Source organism: Hemitrygon akajei, chromosome 20, assembly GCF_048418815.1.
Source record: "Hemitrygon akajei chromosome 20, sHemAka1.3, whole genome shotgun sequence".
Classification (NCBI taxonomy): domain Eukaryota; kingdom Metazoa; phylum Chordata; class Chondrichthyes; order Myliobatiformes; family Dasyatidae; genus Hemitrygon; species Hemitrygon akajei.
In genome coordinates this window covers 59,638,815-59,655,960 of record NC_133143.1, presented here as the reverse complement: position 1 = coordinate 59,655,960, position 17,146 = coordinate 59,638,815, and the positions used below count along the sequence as shown (strand labels likewise).

At 43.8% G+C, this 17,146-nt stretch overlaps 1 protein-coding gene and 1 long non-coding RNA gene across 5 annotated transcripts in view; one reads left to right on the top strand and one right to left on the bottom strand.

The window, feature by feature from the left end:
* Positions 1-8: 8 nt before the first annotated feature.
* On the bottom strand, positions 9-9,526 carry LOC140713832 (uncharacterized). Its single transcript, XR_012095747.1, has 3 exons — positions 9,357-9,526; positions 7,470-7,601; positions 9-489 (listed from the first exon to the last, which is right to left on the bottom strand). It is a non-coding gene; the product is annotated as an uncharacterized lncRNA (long non-coding RNA).
* gsdmeb (gasdermin Eb) overlaps positions 8,764-17,146 on the top strand; it is a 46,094-nt gene continuing 37,711 nt past the window's right edge. The window contains exons 1-2 of one of the 4 annotated variants that reach the window (XM_073024395.1): positions 9,575-9,674; positions 9,707-9,737. The gene's annotated coding sequence lies outside the window, so the exon portion shown is untranslated. Of the gene's footprint in view, positions 8,865-9,491; positions 9,511-9,574; positions 9,738-17,146 lie in introns of those variants that run through there. The other 3 variants (XM_073024396.1, XM_073024397.1, XM_073024394.1) reach the window with 3 other exon arrangements.

Below are 17,146 nucleotides of genomic sequence, written 5' to 3'. Positions count from 1 at the left end.
ACCATTCATTACAACTTTAAAGATGAGCCATGAACTCCAGGCCTTGGTGGTGCGAATGGGAGGAGTGAGTGAGTGAGTGAGTGAGTGAGTGAGTGAGTGAGTGAGTGAGTGTGTGTGTGTGTGTGTGTGTGTGTGTGTGTGTGTGTGTGTGTGTGTGTGTGTGTGTGTGTGTGTGTGTGTACGTGTGTACGAACCATCTGTGTATGTGTGATTGGGAGGACCGTGTGTGTGTGTGTGTGAAATAAACCCTAATGTAGCAAATAATAAGATACATACTTTGAACTTTGTTAACCTTCATCAGAAATGACACATGGCAGACTGAGAAAATATTTGCAAATAAGTACCGGTAGTTGTATGTAATGTGGCCGGCTGGTGGTGTAGTGGCATCTGCACTGGACTTCGAGGTGAGTGGTTCTGGGTTCAAATCCAGCCAGCTCCTTGCACGCTTCCATCTGTGCTGGGTTGAGCGTCGAGCTAGCAACTCAGCCTCTGGGGAGGAAAAAAAAGACAAAAGCTAAACAAATGGCAAGGGTGCATCACAAGGTGCAAAGAGGAACAACACATTACCATGCAAAACTATAAGACACGGGAGCAGAATTAGGCCATTTCATCATGCTGATCTAGTATCCCTCTCAACCACATTCTCTTGGCTTCTACCCATAAACCTTGATGCCCATACTATCAACTTCCGCTTTAAATGTACTCAGTGACTTGGCCTCCACTGCCAGCTGCGGGGATGAATTTCACAGATTCACCACTGTGTGGCTAAAGAAATCACTCCCCTGCTCTGAGACTCCACCACTACAGGAAACATCCTCTACACTATTTAGGCCTTTCAATATTCAATAGGTTTCAATGAAATACTCCCTCGTTCTTCTAAACTCCAGTAATTGCAAGCCCAGAGCCATCAAACACCTAAAATAGCATTTAGGACCTTTGGCATTTATAAATGAAATTACAGAACAAGGTCAAGGACTCATGATGAATCTTTACAGAATACTGTTTTGGCCACAGCTAGAATATAGTGTCCAGTTCTGAACATTACGTTTGAGAAAAGATATGAAGATCTGAGAGAGGGTGCAGTAAATCTGTTGGAATTTTTACAAGGACGAGAAATTTACTTATGAGGGCAGAATGGAGTGGAGGAGGTAGAGGAGGCGTGTTTGAAGTATCTAAGATGAAGGGTCCAGACAGTAGATGGGGAGGAACTGTTTCTGTTGGTGCAAGTTCATCACAGGGAAAGCCCTTCCCACCGATGGGCACATCTACATGGAGCGCTGCCACAGGAAAGCAGCATCAAAGACCCCCACCATCATTCAGGTCATGCTCTCTTCTCACTACTCTCACTGGGAAGGAGATAGGGGAGTCTCAGGACCACCACCACCAGCTTCAGGAACAATTACTACTCTTCAACCATCAGGCTCCTAAATGAGCGAGGATAACTTCACTCACCTCAATAGCTCTGAACTGATCTTTCATCTCCCGTTCTCAATTTTTATTGTTTGCTTATTTATTTATTTATTCTTTTTGTATTTGCAAAGTTTGTTGTCTTCTGCACACTGGTTGTCTGCCTGTTGGTGTGGTCTTTCATTGATTCTATTATGATTATTTGATTTATTGAATATGCCTGCAAGAAAATGAATTTCCTGGTTGCATATGGTGACATATATGTACTTTAATAATAAATTTACATTGAACTTTGATAGTGAGAACACGAGTCTTAGAGTCCTTGGAAGTGAGTCCATAGGTTGTGGTCCAGTCACAAACGAGAGAAAATCTACAGATGCTGGAAATCCAAGCGCACACACAAAATGTTGGAGGAACTCAACCTATTCCAGAGGTTGTGGAACCAGTTCAGTGTTATTGAGGAGAGTGAAGTTATCCACGCTGGATCAGGAGCCTGATGGTTGAAGGGTAATAACTGTTCCTGAACCTGGTGGGGTGTGGGACTTAGGGCTCCTGTACCTCCTTCCCAATGGAAGCAGTGAGAAGAGATCAAGGCCTGGATGGTAGGGGTCCTTGTTGATGGATGCTACCTTTTTTGTGGCAGCGCTCGTTGTGGCAGCGCTCAATGGTGGGGAGGCTTTACCTGTGATGTACCTGGCTGTATCTGCTACCTATTGTAGGATTTTCTGTTCACGGGCATTGGTATTTCTATCCAACTTTACAACATTGCTGAATGCTTCCGATTTTAGAAAAGGTTAAAGGAGAATGTAAGTGGAGTCTGGAGGCATGGAATCGGAATTGCTGAAGAAGGAGCAGAAATTAGACAGAGGTGATTTAAATACTCATATGTGTTAAATACTCAATCCAGTCAATACTTTCAGGTAGCAGAGGGCAGCGTAGCAGTTAGCGAGTCACTCGGGACGTAGGAGTTCAGAGTTCAGTCCTGGCATCCTCTGTAAGGAGTTTATACGGGCTCCCCGTTGGTTTTCTCTGGGTGCTCCAGTTTCCTCCCACAGTCCAAAGGTGTACGGGTTAGTGGGCTAATTGGTCATTACATTTGTCCTGTGATTAGGCTAAGGTTAAGTCAGAGGTTGCTAGAGCAGCACGGCTCAAAGAACAGGGAGGGCCTATTCCACGCTGTACCTCTGATTAAATAAAAATAATACTCTATTCAGAGGAAAAATAAAGATGAGCTTTATGTCACTTTACATCAATGCATAATGGTAGTGCACTGGACTTTGAGGTGTGTGGTCCCTGGTTTGGTCCTGGCTGGTGCCTTGCATGCTTTCCATCCCTGCTGGTCTGAGCATCGAGCTAGCAACTCGGCCTTGTAAGGAAACAGACAAAATGCTGAAGAAACGGCAAGGTTGCCGCCTGATGCACCACAAAGCACAGAGAGGAATAACTGCAACATCGATGCAAACAGTGAGATGCACTGGTTTGTGTCGACACCAACATAGTCTGAGGATTGTGCTGGGCAGCACACAAGTGTCATTAGCTTCCAGTAGCAACAAAGCATGTCCAGAGTTTGCTAACCCTAACCCAGTGATGCAGTTTTAATGCTGCACATTTATTGATTTACAAATTTTAAATCTGGTGATGGGGAATTTATAATTGCCACAAGATACTACGTGATGTGAGTCAGTTTTCCATAAATTTTGTAAAAAAACAGCAATTTGCACTTAACCTCCCCATAAATTTCATCAAATTCCCACACTGAGACACCAATAGTCCATTAAATCCACTGCAGATATATATTTCATCAATTACATCCTCGAGATTCATTTTCTTATGTGCATACCCAACAATCTATTGAATTGCAAACATGAGAAAATCTGTGGATGTTGGAAATCAAAGCAATACACACAAAATGCTGGAGAATCTCAGCAGGCCAGGCAGCCGCTATGGAAAAGAGTTAACAGTCAACTTTTTGGGCAGAGACCCTTCAAATGAACTATAGAAATCTATAGAATGGAAACCATATCAGAATCAATGAACGACCACCAAACTAGTGCTTTCAACCAGAGTGCAGAAGACAACTAACTGTGCAAATGCAAAAGAAACAATAATATAAATAAATATTGATAAATATCAGAGAAATTAATCCTGATTCTGATTCTAATTCTGGGAAAAACAAGGTTTAGAAGATTAGCAGTGGAAAATCTTCCAAATCAAAGATAGCATCCTTGAAACAATAGCACAAGAACCAGAGAGGAACTGAGAAAGTCTTCCTACATAAATGTGTGGTGGAATATATTAACTGAAAAGGTCGTGGTAGCAGATTATATAGTTCCAATGCTCATCATGGCCATATAGAAAATAATATGTGGCACCTTGCAGTAAAATTAGTTGATAGGAAAAGGGGGTAAATTCAGAATCAGGTTTATTATCGCTGAACTTTTTGTTTTTGCAGCAGCAGTACAGCATAAATACAAACTACTATATATCACAATAAGAATATATATAACAATAAGAATAATGGGTAGTAGTGTAATGGTTAGCACAAAGGTTTACAGTACAGGAGACCCAGGTTCAATTCCCACTCTTGCCTGTAGGCTCTGGGTGCTCCACTCTCCTCCCGCGGTCCAAAGATGTACTGGTTGGTAGGCTAATTGGTCATTGTAAATTGTCCCGGGATTAGTTTTGGATTACACCCAGGGATTGCTGTGCAGCATGGCTCAAAGAGACAGACAGGCCTATTTTAGTGCTGTATCTCAATTTTTAAAAAATTAAATAAATATTAAATATTGCAAAAGAGAGCAAAATACTTAGGTGGTATTCATGGGGTTGTGGACTGTTCAGACATCGATTGGCGGAGGGGAAGAAACCATTCCTAAAACATTGAGTGTGCGTCTGAAGGCTCCGGTAGCTCCTCATTGAAGATAAGAAGATGGCATGTTCTGGATGGTGAGGGTCATTCATGATGGATACTGCGTTCCGCAGATTCTCCTGATCCTGTGCATTGGCACCTCAACACTAGACAGTGACGTAACCAGTCAAAATGCTCTCCACAGTACATCTATAAGAATTTGCTCATCTTTGGTGAGGCACCAAATCTTCTCAAACTCCTAATGAAATATAACCTCTGCTGTGCCTTCATCGTAATTGCATCAATATGGTGGGCTCAGTGACGTTGACAATCAGGAACTTGAAGCTGCTCACCATTTCTACTGCTGACCCCCTGATGAGAACTGTTGTATGTTCTTCCAATCACTCAACTGAGGTGAGAACTGATTTGGCCCAGGTAGATTTGAATTAAGGAACGGCAGGCACACATGTAAACGAGCAATGGATGCATCTACATGAAAGAAATGGTTCCGGTAAGATCAACCAGCAGGTTAGGAGGTACAGGAGAGCGACACAATGTTTTAGGAACAACTTCTTCCCCTCTGCCATCAGATTACTGAACTGTCCATGAACACAACATCATTATTTCCTTTTCTCACTATTTATTTAATCATCATTTACTTTTATGTGTTCTGCCACTGCAAAATAACACATTTCATGACATACAGTATGATAAATCCGACTCTGATATGGGTCCCTTTTGTGGACTGAGAGTATGAAGAGGACAGGAAGAGGCTAATCATGGTTGGGAAAAGGGGAGGGAGCAGGGAGCACCAGATAGATGTTCGGTATTGATCAATAGATCAATTATTTGGATTTAAGTTACCTTGCCTGGTGTCTCAGGGCTAGCTGTGTCTGCACCAGCGCCTGGCACTCCTCTGCCACCTGTCCCTCACCTCTCTCCAGGCCTCCACCTGCAACATTCTCAACATCCTTCGCTCCTGCCAGATTTACAAACTCACTCTCCGCTCCACATTTACAAATACAACACTGTGCAGAAGTCTCAGGCGCCCTAGCTAAATACTGTATATGTGCCTAAGACTTTTGCATGGTACTGTATGGCAGTGATGAGAAACCTGATTTTGATCCTGTTTCTGACATTTCCAAGGGAGTGGAAGGGAAAGCAATTAAAGTGATAACAGAGGAGAAAGTGGGGGTCAGGAGAGGAGCAGTAAGGAGAGAATACAATAAAGATGGTAAACAGGGCATAGGGACTGATGCCACATTGATAACACCTTTGGGAACTAGGCTGATTATGGGCGGTTCAGAGGGAGATTGAAAAGAAATAAGGAACAAGATAAAAATATTGGCAGGAAACCAAAGGGAACTCTTTAACACAAACTTCTGTAATATGTGCAAACAGAATGCAAATAATAAAAGAAGAGGTGAGCTAACCAGGGATTGGAAAGGAGAACTATTCATGAAGACAAATGCATGGGGGATTAGTAAATGAGTGCTTCACATCTACATTTACCAGGCGGACTTTGTTCGAAGTAAATTTATTATCAAAGTACGTATATCTCACAATATACAACCCTGAGATTCTTGTGGGCATCCTCAGTAAATCCAAGGAATAGAATAGAATCAACGAATAATGATAATAATAACAGTGACGAACCAGTCAATTCGCTTGGAGTACCAAAAGCAAGGTATCGCTGACGTATCGAATGGGTTAAAATTGTACTGAAAGAAGTTGCTGGGAAGGTCAGCTGTGCATAAAGAACCCAGTCCTGTTGGACTGCCTGGTGAAGGGACTTGCCCTGAAACATTGGCTCTTTATTCCTATCCACAGATGCTGCCTGGCCTGCCGTGTCCCTCCAGCATTTTGTGTGTGTTACTCTGGATTGCATCCAAGTTGTTGATGCAGCGGGGGGGGGGGGGGAGGCGGGAACTGTGAAGACATTGACCATGATCTACCAAATGTGGAAATGCATCTTGTTCATTTGCTCGTTACGTGCCATGTCGTATGACGTGGATGATCGTGCCCTTTCCACGACCGTGACTGTTCTCGGCAACTTTTTCTACAGAAGTCGTTTGCCAGACAGGTGACCCCGGCCACTATCAATACTCTTCAGAGACTGTCTGCCTGGCATCAGAGGTCCCATAACCAGGACTTGTGTACTGCACCGGCTGTTCATACGACCATCCACCACCTGCTCCTATGGCTTCACATGACCCTGATTACGGGACTAAGCAGGTGGCTACACCTTGACCAAGGGTTACCTGGAGGCTTGCGGAGGGAAGGAGCACCTTACACCTCCCTCGGTAGAGACATATATCCACCCTGCCATATTTTGTAGAGGCAGATACAGGTACACTTGGAATATCTGAGGACTGCAGAACTACAAGTGGTAAACCCTTGTGCAGAAAAAAGGCTGTAAGGAAAAGATGCAGCAAACACAGGCTGGTTAATCTGACCTCAGTCATGAAGAAGCTCATAGGAATGATAATCAGAGACAGAATTAGGAGCTATTAAGTGTAAAGTGAGCTGGGAGAGCCAACATGGATTTGTTGAAGGCGAATCACATATAACTAACAAGAAAGACTTTTAAAAAAAAGATAATGGAGAATGCTGATGGAGGAAGTAAAATTGTTGTGCTGAGAATGATTTTTCAGAGTTTAAAATGTGTGGCATAATTAAGGATGAGGTTCATAGTATAACAGGTTCAGCATCAACATGAATAGAAATCAATGGAAATTGAATAGTAGTGAATAAACTGGAGGGAGATTCATAGTCAGCTCCCAAGGGTTGATTCAAGAACTTTTAATCTCCTTAATATAGATGATTGATTTGGATAAATTTAGATAGCACAAAAATAATAGTCTAATGAACTGTGAAAGGTTCACTTACCTCAACCCTAAAATGATTCCACAACCTATGGACTCACTTTTAAGAACCATAGGTTCTTTAAAAACCTATTCTTTTTAAGGTTACCGGCCTCTGGGGAAGAAAATTCTAAAGATTCACCAGTCCCCTGCACGTCAAATTTGTCCTGGTCTCATTCCTCAATGGCCTGTCCTTTATTTTGAGACAGTAACCATTTATTCTGGACTCTGACACCGGGGACAGCCTCTTCCATGCATTCAGCCTTCTGAGTTTCAATGAGATTTTTCATTTCTCTCAAATTCCAGACAATTATGCATATTCACTACATATCCTGTGCCCCAAATATTACCTTAATTAGAGAATCCAAAACTATAGCCCACGTTCCAAGTGCGGTTTCCAAGGCCCAAAACAATTGCAGAAAGGCATCTTTGATACTGGTCCTTTTGGAATGTTTGCCTTCTTAATTGCTTGCTTCACCTACCTGTAAAGATAAAGATTGGCTTTATTTGTCACAGTGCATCCAAACATCAGTGAATTGCGTAATTTGAATCAATGTCCAACACAATGTGTTGGGGGGAGGGGGCTGCAAGCATTGCCGCGCTTACGGCGTTAACATAGAATGCCCGCAACTTTCTAACCCTGACCCGTACGTCTTTTGAAATGTGGGAGGAAACCCACACGGTCTTGGCAAAACATACACACTAGAGACAGCGGCGGGAATTGAACCCCAGTTGCTGATCACCGCCGCTGTAAAGCACGGCACTAAGCGCTATGTTACCGTGTCAATCCATTGGAGCTTTCAATGTTTTTGTACAGGGACATTAAAATCATTACCCAATCTACTCGCTTTGAAAGGAGTACAGCTGGCCAGGTCAATGTAGCAATACGAAACCCTGCACATTTTCTTGTACTGTATATTCTGCTGGTGGCGTCACGGCATTCGCTCCGGACTTCGAGGGAGGCGAGTGGTCCCAGGTTCATATCCGCTTGCCATCTGTGCTGGTCTGAGCTCGCAACTCGAAACCGTCCCCACACAGACAGACACACACACACACACTCACTCACTCAGAAAAATGCTTTAAAAACCGGCAAGGTTGTCACCCGATGCGCCGCGAGGCGCGGTAAGGAACACTTTTTTGTTTGCCAAAGGAGGAAGTGGGCAGACAGGGAAAACACCTGACCATTCAGATAGAAATGATTAAGAGGCGTTTAAAACGTTTAAAGGTGTTGTCTGTGAAGCAGCTCTAACTCTGCCTGTTGGGCTCTGGCTGCATTAAAGAATAAGAATCAGGTTTATTGTCAATTGACATCAGTGTTTGCCGAGTGGTGGCATTTGTTGTTTTATGGCAGCAATACAGCTCCAAGTTCAATACTGTTTAATGTCATTTCCAGTGCACAAGTGTAAAGGCGAATGAAATAATTGTTACTCCGGATCCAAAGCAGCGCCAAAATAAACAATAGACACAAACAGATACAGAGTAAATTCAAGCATAATAAAGTCACAATAAAACAAATAGTGCTCGCTATAGGTAGTTCTAAGTGGTATTTTCATTCCTACCGCTTCCAGTTAGTCGGAAGTGCAGTGTTACCGCTATGACTTTAAATGAGGAGATCAGCCTATGATAGTGTTTCGGAGGCGAACTCATTCCGCTTTCTTTCTTGGCCAATTGCTTCTGCTATTTGCTTCCCCGTGCTTTTACAGTCAACCCCAGATGCAAGCTCCGATATTCTCGGCCGTTATAGGGTAAGTGTAGCAAACATTTGCCGCTATCTCTTGTGATCACGTGTCAAGAATCAGATTTATTTTCACTGTTTTAGATTTGATGTTATGAGGCAGCAGCACATTGCAAAGACATAAAAACAGTATCGATTACAAAAATAAGTTGGCGGTGCGAGATGAAAGGATTAGTGAGGCAGTAACATACACAAGATGCTGGAAACCCGGAGTAATATACACAAAGACAATGCAGGGGGAACTCTGCAGGCCTTGCTATGGGGGGTAATAAACAGGGAGCAGTTCTGACCCGGGCCCTTGAACGGGACCAATGCCGACTCCGGATTTCCAGCATTTGCAGAATATCTTCTCTTCATAATGAAGAGAATTGGGCTGTTCAGAAATCTGATGACGGACGGACGGCCGGCCGGGGGTGGGGAGGTCCTACCCAGACCTGCACGGCAACATGATTTGTCCTGTTCCATTGTATGGGAAAATAAAATTCTAATTTAGATTACAAACCCCCGGCTGAGTCGTGGAGGAGGAAGTCGAGGAAATGCCGCGCTGCTGTGTGTTGGCCACATGATGCCGTGGTTGGCGCTCTCTCACAACCGACAGCCCTGCGCCGGGGAACAAGACCCTATTGTTGTCACCTCCTGACTCGAAAGCACATCTGGTTAGTGGGCGGAGTGCCCGGGGCGGTAGCGTCCTGTCCCATCTCTGCCCGCTCGCCCCATCCCGGGAGACGCCCATAAGCGGCCGCTGCGGAGACCTCGCCGAGTGTTTCTGCGGCGCTCCCTCGCTTCGGGTCTGGTTGTCTGCGGCGCTCCTTCGCTTCGGATCTGGTTGTCTGCGGCGCTCCTTCGCTTCGGGTCTGGTTGTCTGCGGCGCTCTGTGCCTGAGGTGTGCTCTCTCTCTCTCTCTCTCCTTCCCTCGGGTTATTTCGCCGGCACGCTGTTGCTCCGCCGACCTCTGTCTCCCAATCTCGGTGTGATCTGTGCGTCTGGCGAGGTGTGGGGAGGGTGAGTCGAGATAAGGGACCGGGTGGCGTGGACATACTCTCGCAGCTCATCTCCCTGCTGCGCTGCTGCGGGGCTTCGATTTTATTTATTTTTTATTTTTTTAATCTTTAGTCCTGCCGAAAGTGAGACGCTTGAACGCAAGAGTCTTGGGTGCATCTTGTGAATCTCGGGGTTCGAAAACGCGCGGCCTGCCATTGGGAAGGAGTCACCGTTTGAAAGCGCATTTCACCCGCTCTAATGGGGAGGTTTAAAAAAAAAAGCAGTGAGATATTTCGCTAACATGTTATTAAATGCACTTGTGATTCAGCGGGGGTAATGATATCGTCACATGTTGTGGTAACGCTGACAGATGGCAGGTTGGAATGCGGGATTGCCTTCTGTCGAGAGAGAGAGAGACTCTCTTAGCATTAGAGTGAACTGAAAAGCCACTTTGGTTGACAATTTTGAACTGATTGATTTTAATCCAGTGTCAGTATCGCTATGAATCTGAAATAACTTTACACTTGGAATAACGTTAATGGGTCCTTGCAGCCATCTCTTTTTAAATTAAATTAATTTTGTAGGCAAGGTCACTGGTTGGACCACACCTGGAATATTGTGTTCAGTTTTGGTCGCCCCGTTATAGGATGTGAAGTGTTCAGGGAGGGCGCGGAGGAGATTCACCAGGATGCTGCCTGGATTGGACAGCGTGTCCTATGAGGAATGTTTGAGTGAGATGGGGGTTTGTCCTTTGGAGAAAAGGGGAAGAGAGGTGACTTGATAGAGGTGTATAAGATGATAACAGGCAGAGCTAGAGTGGACAACCAGAGGCCTTCTTCCCCCAGGGTGGTTATGGCTAATACAACAGGATTATAATTTTTAAGGGCACAACGCTGTCATGGGCGGTCCCAAGCCTTGTCGTGAAAGGAGGAGGGTTGGGCATGAGGCTAGCAACCCATCCCATAAAAAACCCAGTGCTACAGAAATCCAAAGACGTCACCCCTGGAAGAGAAAAGATCTTTGCGGGGGTAAAGGACTCTGGTGGACTGCTGCCAGTGCCTATGGCCCAACAGGTGTAATGGGTTTAAGTAAGGAGAAAACTATAGAGGGGATGTCAGGGGCAATTTTTATTTTACATAGAGAGTAGTAAGTGCATGTGCTGGTAAGGGATATTTAAAATCGGCAGGCATATGGATGGAAAAAGAATGGAGGCCTATGTGGGAGGGAAGGGTTAGATTGATCTTGCAACAGGATTGTGGGCCGAATGGCCTATCTTGTGCTGTGCTGGGTAGACTATTCACCCAGCTATTCACCTCCCCTGTCAGGCACTTCCTATCCCATCTGCAGTCCTCACATTGACCCCCATTAGTCACTTCAGAACCCAAAACATGTCACCGTCAATCCGGAAGAAGACTCTCCGTCAGGATAACTGTGCTGGTGGTTTCCCCTATGTCTGCTGCCATTGTGTTGTGACAATGCTGTTTGCTTTGCCAGAGTATTCATGCAGCAACTGGGGTTTCCGGTTGATCTTGATATTAATGATGGGGGAGGGGGTCTGGGAAACAGTGATGCCCCTTAACACCAAAAGGAGGTGTTAGACTTTTATTGGCCTTTGACTGGTGTCTGTGTGCCACATGTGTTTATTTGTTTTATTTTATTTAAAGATGCAGCATAGTTTGCGTGGCAGGCTGGCGATACATCTCTACCAGAGGAGGTGTAAGAGCATAAGATGTAGCAGAATTAGGCCATTTGGCCCATCGAGTCTGCTCCGCCTCCTTCCCTCTGCTAGCCTGCAGGTCACCCTTGGGCAATGTGTAGCACCTGCTTAGTCCCCCCAAACAGGGTCACGTGAACCCATGGGAGCAGGCGGTGGATGGTCGTATGAGCAGCCGGTGCACATCACAAGTCCTGATTGTGCAACCACTGACACTAGGCAGGCAATCTCTGAAGAGTATTAATAATAGCTGGGGTGGAGAGGGGAGGGAAGTCACCTGTCTCGTAAAGACACTGCCCAGAAGAAGACAATGGCAAACCACTTCTGTAGAAAAATTTGCCAAGAACAATCATGGTCATGGGTCCATGATCGCCTACACTGTATGACGCGACATGTAACAACGACGATGATATTGACAGCACAGTAACATCAGGTCTGCGCTGCCCAGTTATACTCATGTGACCAATTAACCTACACAGCCCATACATCTTTGGAATGTGGGAAGAACCCAGAGCACCTGGAGGAAACTCACGTGGTCACGGGGAGAATGTACAAACTCTTTACAGACGGCGATGGAAACGAACCCGGGTTGCTGGCGCTAAAATGGCATTACGGTAACCACTGTGCTCCCCCATGTTATTTGCCACTCATCAGTCCATGATGGAGCGGTGTCTTCATCTTGTTACCAATTAAAGAGGATTGTCTGTGAGGAAATCCTGTGATTTCTTGGGGCTGGGATGATTGACTTCTGATAAACTGCATCTTCCACCGAAGATCACCCATTGAAGACTTCCCCTTTCCCCAGTGATTAGCTTATTGGGCTGCATTGCGGCCACGCTTGATCAAAGGCTGCCTTCAGATCAAGGACAGACAGTTCCAACTCCAGAATTGAGGAGCTAAGTAACCTTAACAAAACCCAGACTAGGCATTGACAGCACCATCCTTTTCTGATAATTCGTTGGTAATCTGATACCCAGATTAGAAAGGGGTAAGTAATGAACATAATCAAGTATGGTTTCTCTCCACTCTTGTTGGTGAGGACAAATTTAACAATCCTTGTACTTAGATGAACAGTTACTTTGAAAAATGTCAAAGTATTAACATTTTACATTAAGTAAAAGAAGCAAATTACTCGGGTGATTAGAAATTTGATTTCTAAATTGCACAAGAAGGTTTCTTAACTAGAATAATCTGTCATTCCACTCAAAATTCCTCTCAAACTCAATTGGGAGAGAGTATATCTAATTAACATTTGTTATATTACTAAGGCTGCTGCTTCACCAAAATTAAGTTTTATTCTTGCTTTCAAAGCGTGAATGGTGTTGAGCTCATCTGGGAGGGAATCATCACAGCCATTCATGATGTTAGGTTTTGCACTGTAGGAAATAATGGCCTGCAATCCTGCCAGAGCTGACATTCAATTAATCAATAACATTGGGTGTTCGTTGAATGAGAGAGAAATGTGATTGGTCCAAAACTTAAGGTTTTAAATTATACTGTCTAGCTTCTCACAAGACCTGGTCTACTTTTGTAAGTATTTACAACTTAGAATGGTTCAAATAATATTCTGTGACCTGCATCATGTTCTTTTCAACAGCAGTAAATAAAATATTATTGTAAATATATGAAACTAGTTAATTAACATGTAACAAAGAGAAAGAAAATCAGAATCAGATATAATATCTTGTGAAATTTTGAAGTCAAAATTCGTGAATGTTGAATAAGTCAAACAGAACATTGGCTGGGTTAGGTTTTTCGGTCTATTGTTTGTGAAATAGTGAAGATCTAGTTTGTAACTAGAGTACTCTAATTTAAAATTGAGGTCCAATCCAAATGAAAAGATATTTAAAGTTTCACGGAACTGTTTGAAGAAACAAAATTCATGATTTAAAATTAGAATTGCCAAGCTTGATAGGGTGCCCATTATAGGCTGGTCACCAGGAATAAAAACCTGGGAATAACTGAAGCTGTTGGAGAGGAAGTTGGCTAATGGACAGGAAAGTGAGAGCAGTAGAGAATGGTTGGTTGTTGGATTGGAGAAGTTACAACAGGAACATTGCTCTCCTTCATGCCAGTTAATAACTTGGGTGCACAATTTTCCAAGTTTTCAACAGCACTGAGCTTAGAGGCGTGGTGGACCGTGAGGAGAGCAAAGATAGTGTGCGAGGAGATGGAGGTAGGCTGCTGGAGTGAGCAGTGGTAGTAGCATTTTTCTGCTGAGAAATATGAATGTGACATCTTTATAGGAAGAATGGAAGGTCACATTGTAAACGAAGGGCACAGTTTTATAAAGGATAAAGTGTATGTTTGTGTAAATAATTGAAAATAGCTGGACAGGTGTTTAAAAAATTGTTTCATTTACAAATAGAGTGCAGGAGCAAGGTAGCCACAGTGAACCTCGATAATACATGGTTTTGGAATTACACAAAGGATTTAGAGCAGAGGTACCCAAACTAGGGTCCGTGGTCTCCTCGGTTAATGGCAAGGCTCCATGGCATAGAAAAGGTTGGGAACGCTTGATTTATAGGGTGCAGGAGAGATCTTAGGACAAACAGCAATAGAGGCCTTTCAACCCACAATGTTGTGCTAACATAGAAACCTGAGCTTTGCCGTGGATAGTCCCAGGTCCAGCTGCAAAAGCAGGAGGGTTGGGCACGGGGCTAGCAACCACATCCTGTAAAAGCCCAGAGCATCAGAGACCCTGATAGAAGCTCCAATGACCTCATTCCTGGAGAGGAAGGATCTTGAAGTTGGGCTACACCTGGGAACTTGAAAGACCGGCCGGTGACAGAGGACTCTGTCGAGCTGCTGACTGCAGTCTATGCCCCAGCAGGGGTCATGGGCTTAAAAGGAGATATAAACCTACCGCATGATCAATCTAACCTTCCTTTCTACACAACCCATAAACCTCCATTTTCCTTACATCCATGTGCCTATCTATGAGTTTCTTAAATGTCCATATTGCATCAGTCTCTACCACCAACCACAGGAGTGAGTTCCAGTTACTCACACAACTCTGTGTAAAAAAACAAACTACATGTGACATTCTGACACCTTCCCTAAACCTTCCTCCGCTCACCTCAGACAGATGTCTAGTGGTATTGACCACTTTTGCCCTGTCTACTCCATCTATGCTTCTCATAAACTGATACACCTCTAACAAGTTGCCTCTCATCCTCCTTTGTACCGAAGTGAAAAGCCCAAGCTCGCTCAACCTTTCTTTGAAAGTTGTTCCTGGGATGAAGTACTTTGTGGATCACCTGGAAGAGCTGAGGATGGTTGTGTATTTAATATTTCAGTCATCTTTGAGGACCTCGTGGTCTGTACATACTGTGTGGTGAAAAAAGCACAGCAGCGCCTGTTTCACCTCAGACGGTTGAAGAAATTTGGCATGAGTCCCCAAATCCTAAGGACTTTCTACAGGGGCACAATTGAGAGCATCCTGACTGGCTGCATCACTGCCTGGTATGGGAACTGTACTTCCCTCAATCACAGGGCTCTGCAGAGAGTGGTGCGGACAGCCCAGTGCTTCTGTAGATGTGAACTTCCTACTATTCAGGACACTTACAGCAACAGGTGCATAAAAACAGCCTGAAGGATCATTGGGGACCCGAGTCACTGGAACCACAAACTGTTCCAGCCCTGCTACCATCCGGGAAACGGTACCGCAGCATTAAAGCCAGGACCAACAGGCTCCGGGACAGCTTCTTCCACCAGGCCATCAGACTGATTAATTCACACTGACATAATTGTGTCTATATTGACTGTTCTGTTATATACCTTACTGTACATACTATTTATTACAAATTACTATAATTTGCCCATTGCGTATTCAGACAGAGACCTAACGTAAAGGTTTTTACTCATGTACGAGGGGTGATTGATAAGTTTGAGGCCTAAGGTAGAAGGAGTCAATTTTAGAAAACCTAGCACATTTATTTTTCAACATAGTCCCCTCCTACATTTACACACTTAGTCCAGCGGTCGTGGAGCATACGGATCCCTTCTGTGTAGAAATGGTCCACAGCAGGGGTGATTGATAAGTTTGTGGCAGAAGGAGATGAGTTATACAGCTCTCGTTACATGCACGTGCAGTTCAACTCTTTGAGTGAAAAATACAGAAAGTTTGAAGATAAAAACTCATCTCCTTCTACCTTAGGCCATGAACTTATCAATCACCCCATGCTGTGGACCCCTTCTGGAGATCCAAGATGCCGACTTCTACAAAGAAGGGATCCGTATGCTCCACGGCCGCTGGACTAAGTGTGTACATGTAGGAGGGGACTATGCTGAAAAATAAATGTGTTAGGTTTTCTAGAATTGAATCCTTCTACCTTAGGCCACAAACTTATCAATCACCCCTCGTATGTGAAGGAAGTAAGAAATAAAGTCAATTAGAATTTGAATTCTTGTGCACGAGCCTATTTCAGAATCAGGTTTATTATCACCGGCATGTGATGTGAAATTTGTTAACTTAGCAGCAGCAGTTCAATGCAATACATAATCTAGCAGAGAGAGAGAGAAAAATAATAATAAATAAAATAAAACAATAAATAAACAAGTCAATTATGTGCATTGAATAGATTTTTTTAAATGTGCAAAAAACAGAAATACTGTATATTTAAAAAAAGGTGAGGTAATGTCCACAGCTTCAATGTCCATTTAGGAATCGGATGGCAGAGGGGAAGAAGCTGTTCCTGAATCACTAAGTGTGTGCCTTCAGGCTTCTGTATCTCCTACCTGATGGTAACAGTGAGAAAAGGACAGGCCCTGTGTGCTGGGTGTCCTTGATAATGGACGCTGCTTTTCTGAGACACCGCTCCCTAAAGATTTGTGTGTATATATATTATAATATATATAAAATATAGCTGGCGTAGTTGCATCAGCGCTGGACTTTGGGGCGGAAGGTCCTGAGTTCGAATCCAGCCGGCTCCCTTGCACGCTTTCCATCCGTGTTGTCCAAAGACATACCGGTTGCTAGGTTAATTGGTCATTGTAAATTGTCCCATGTTTGTGCTAAGATTAAATCAGGGGTTGCTGGGTGGTGCAGCACTAAGTAGCTCAATAAATAATAAATAACATTTACTATTAATTAAAGAGTGACTGATTTGAAACATTAATTCAGTTGCTCTCTTCACAGATGCTGCCTGACCAGCTGAGTATTTCCATCATTTTAATTAAAATAGAGTAGTATTTGTAAACATTGTAAAGCCGTAGATTTTTCAAAGCAACCTTTTATCATCGTCTTTGAAAATACTATTGAAAGGGTTCTGTAAAATGTCTACATATTGATGGATTTTGCATTAACACTCACCAATGCAATCTTACTTTGCAACAAAAATTAGGGTAAAAGTCCTGATTCCCTCTGTTGTGGAATAAAAGAAAGCATTCTCAAAATTCCTTTCTGGTTTCAAGACAGATCTCTATCAATTGATCTCTTCTGTAGGAGAGAGGTCATCGTATTATCAGTGCTGCCTCAGAGTCAAAGGGCCTCAGACTTTTGCACAGCACCATATTTGTCAATGTGAAACAGGGAGCGAGATTGTACATCTGGCGGGAGCAAAGGATGTCGGGAACCGCGAGGTTGGAGCACCACG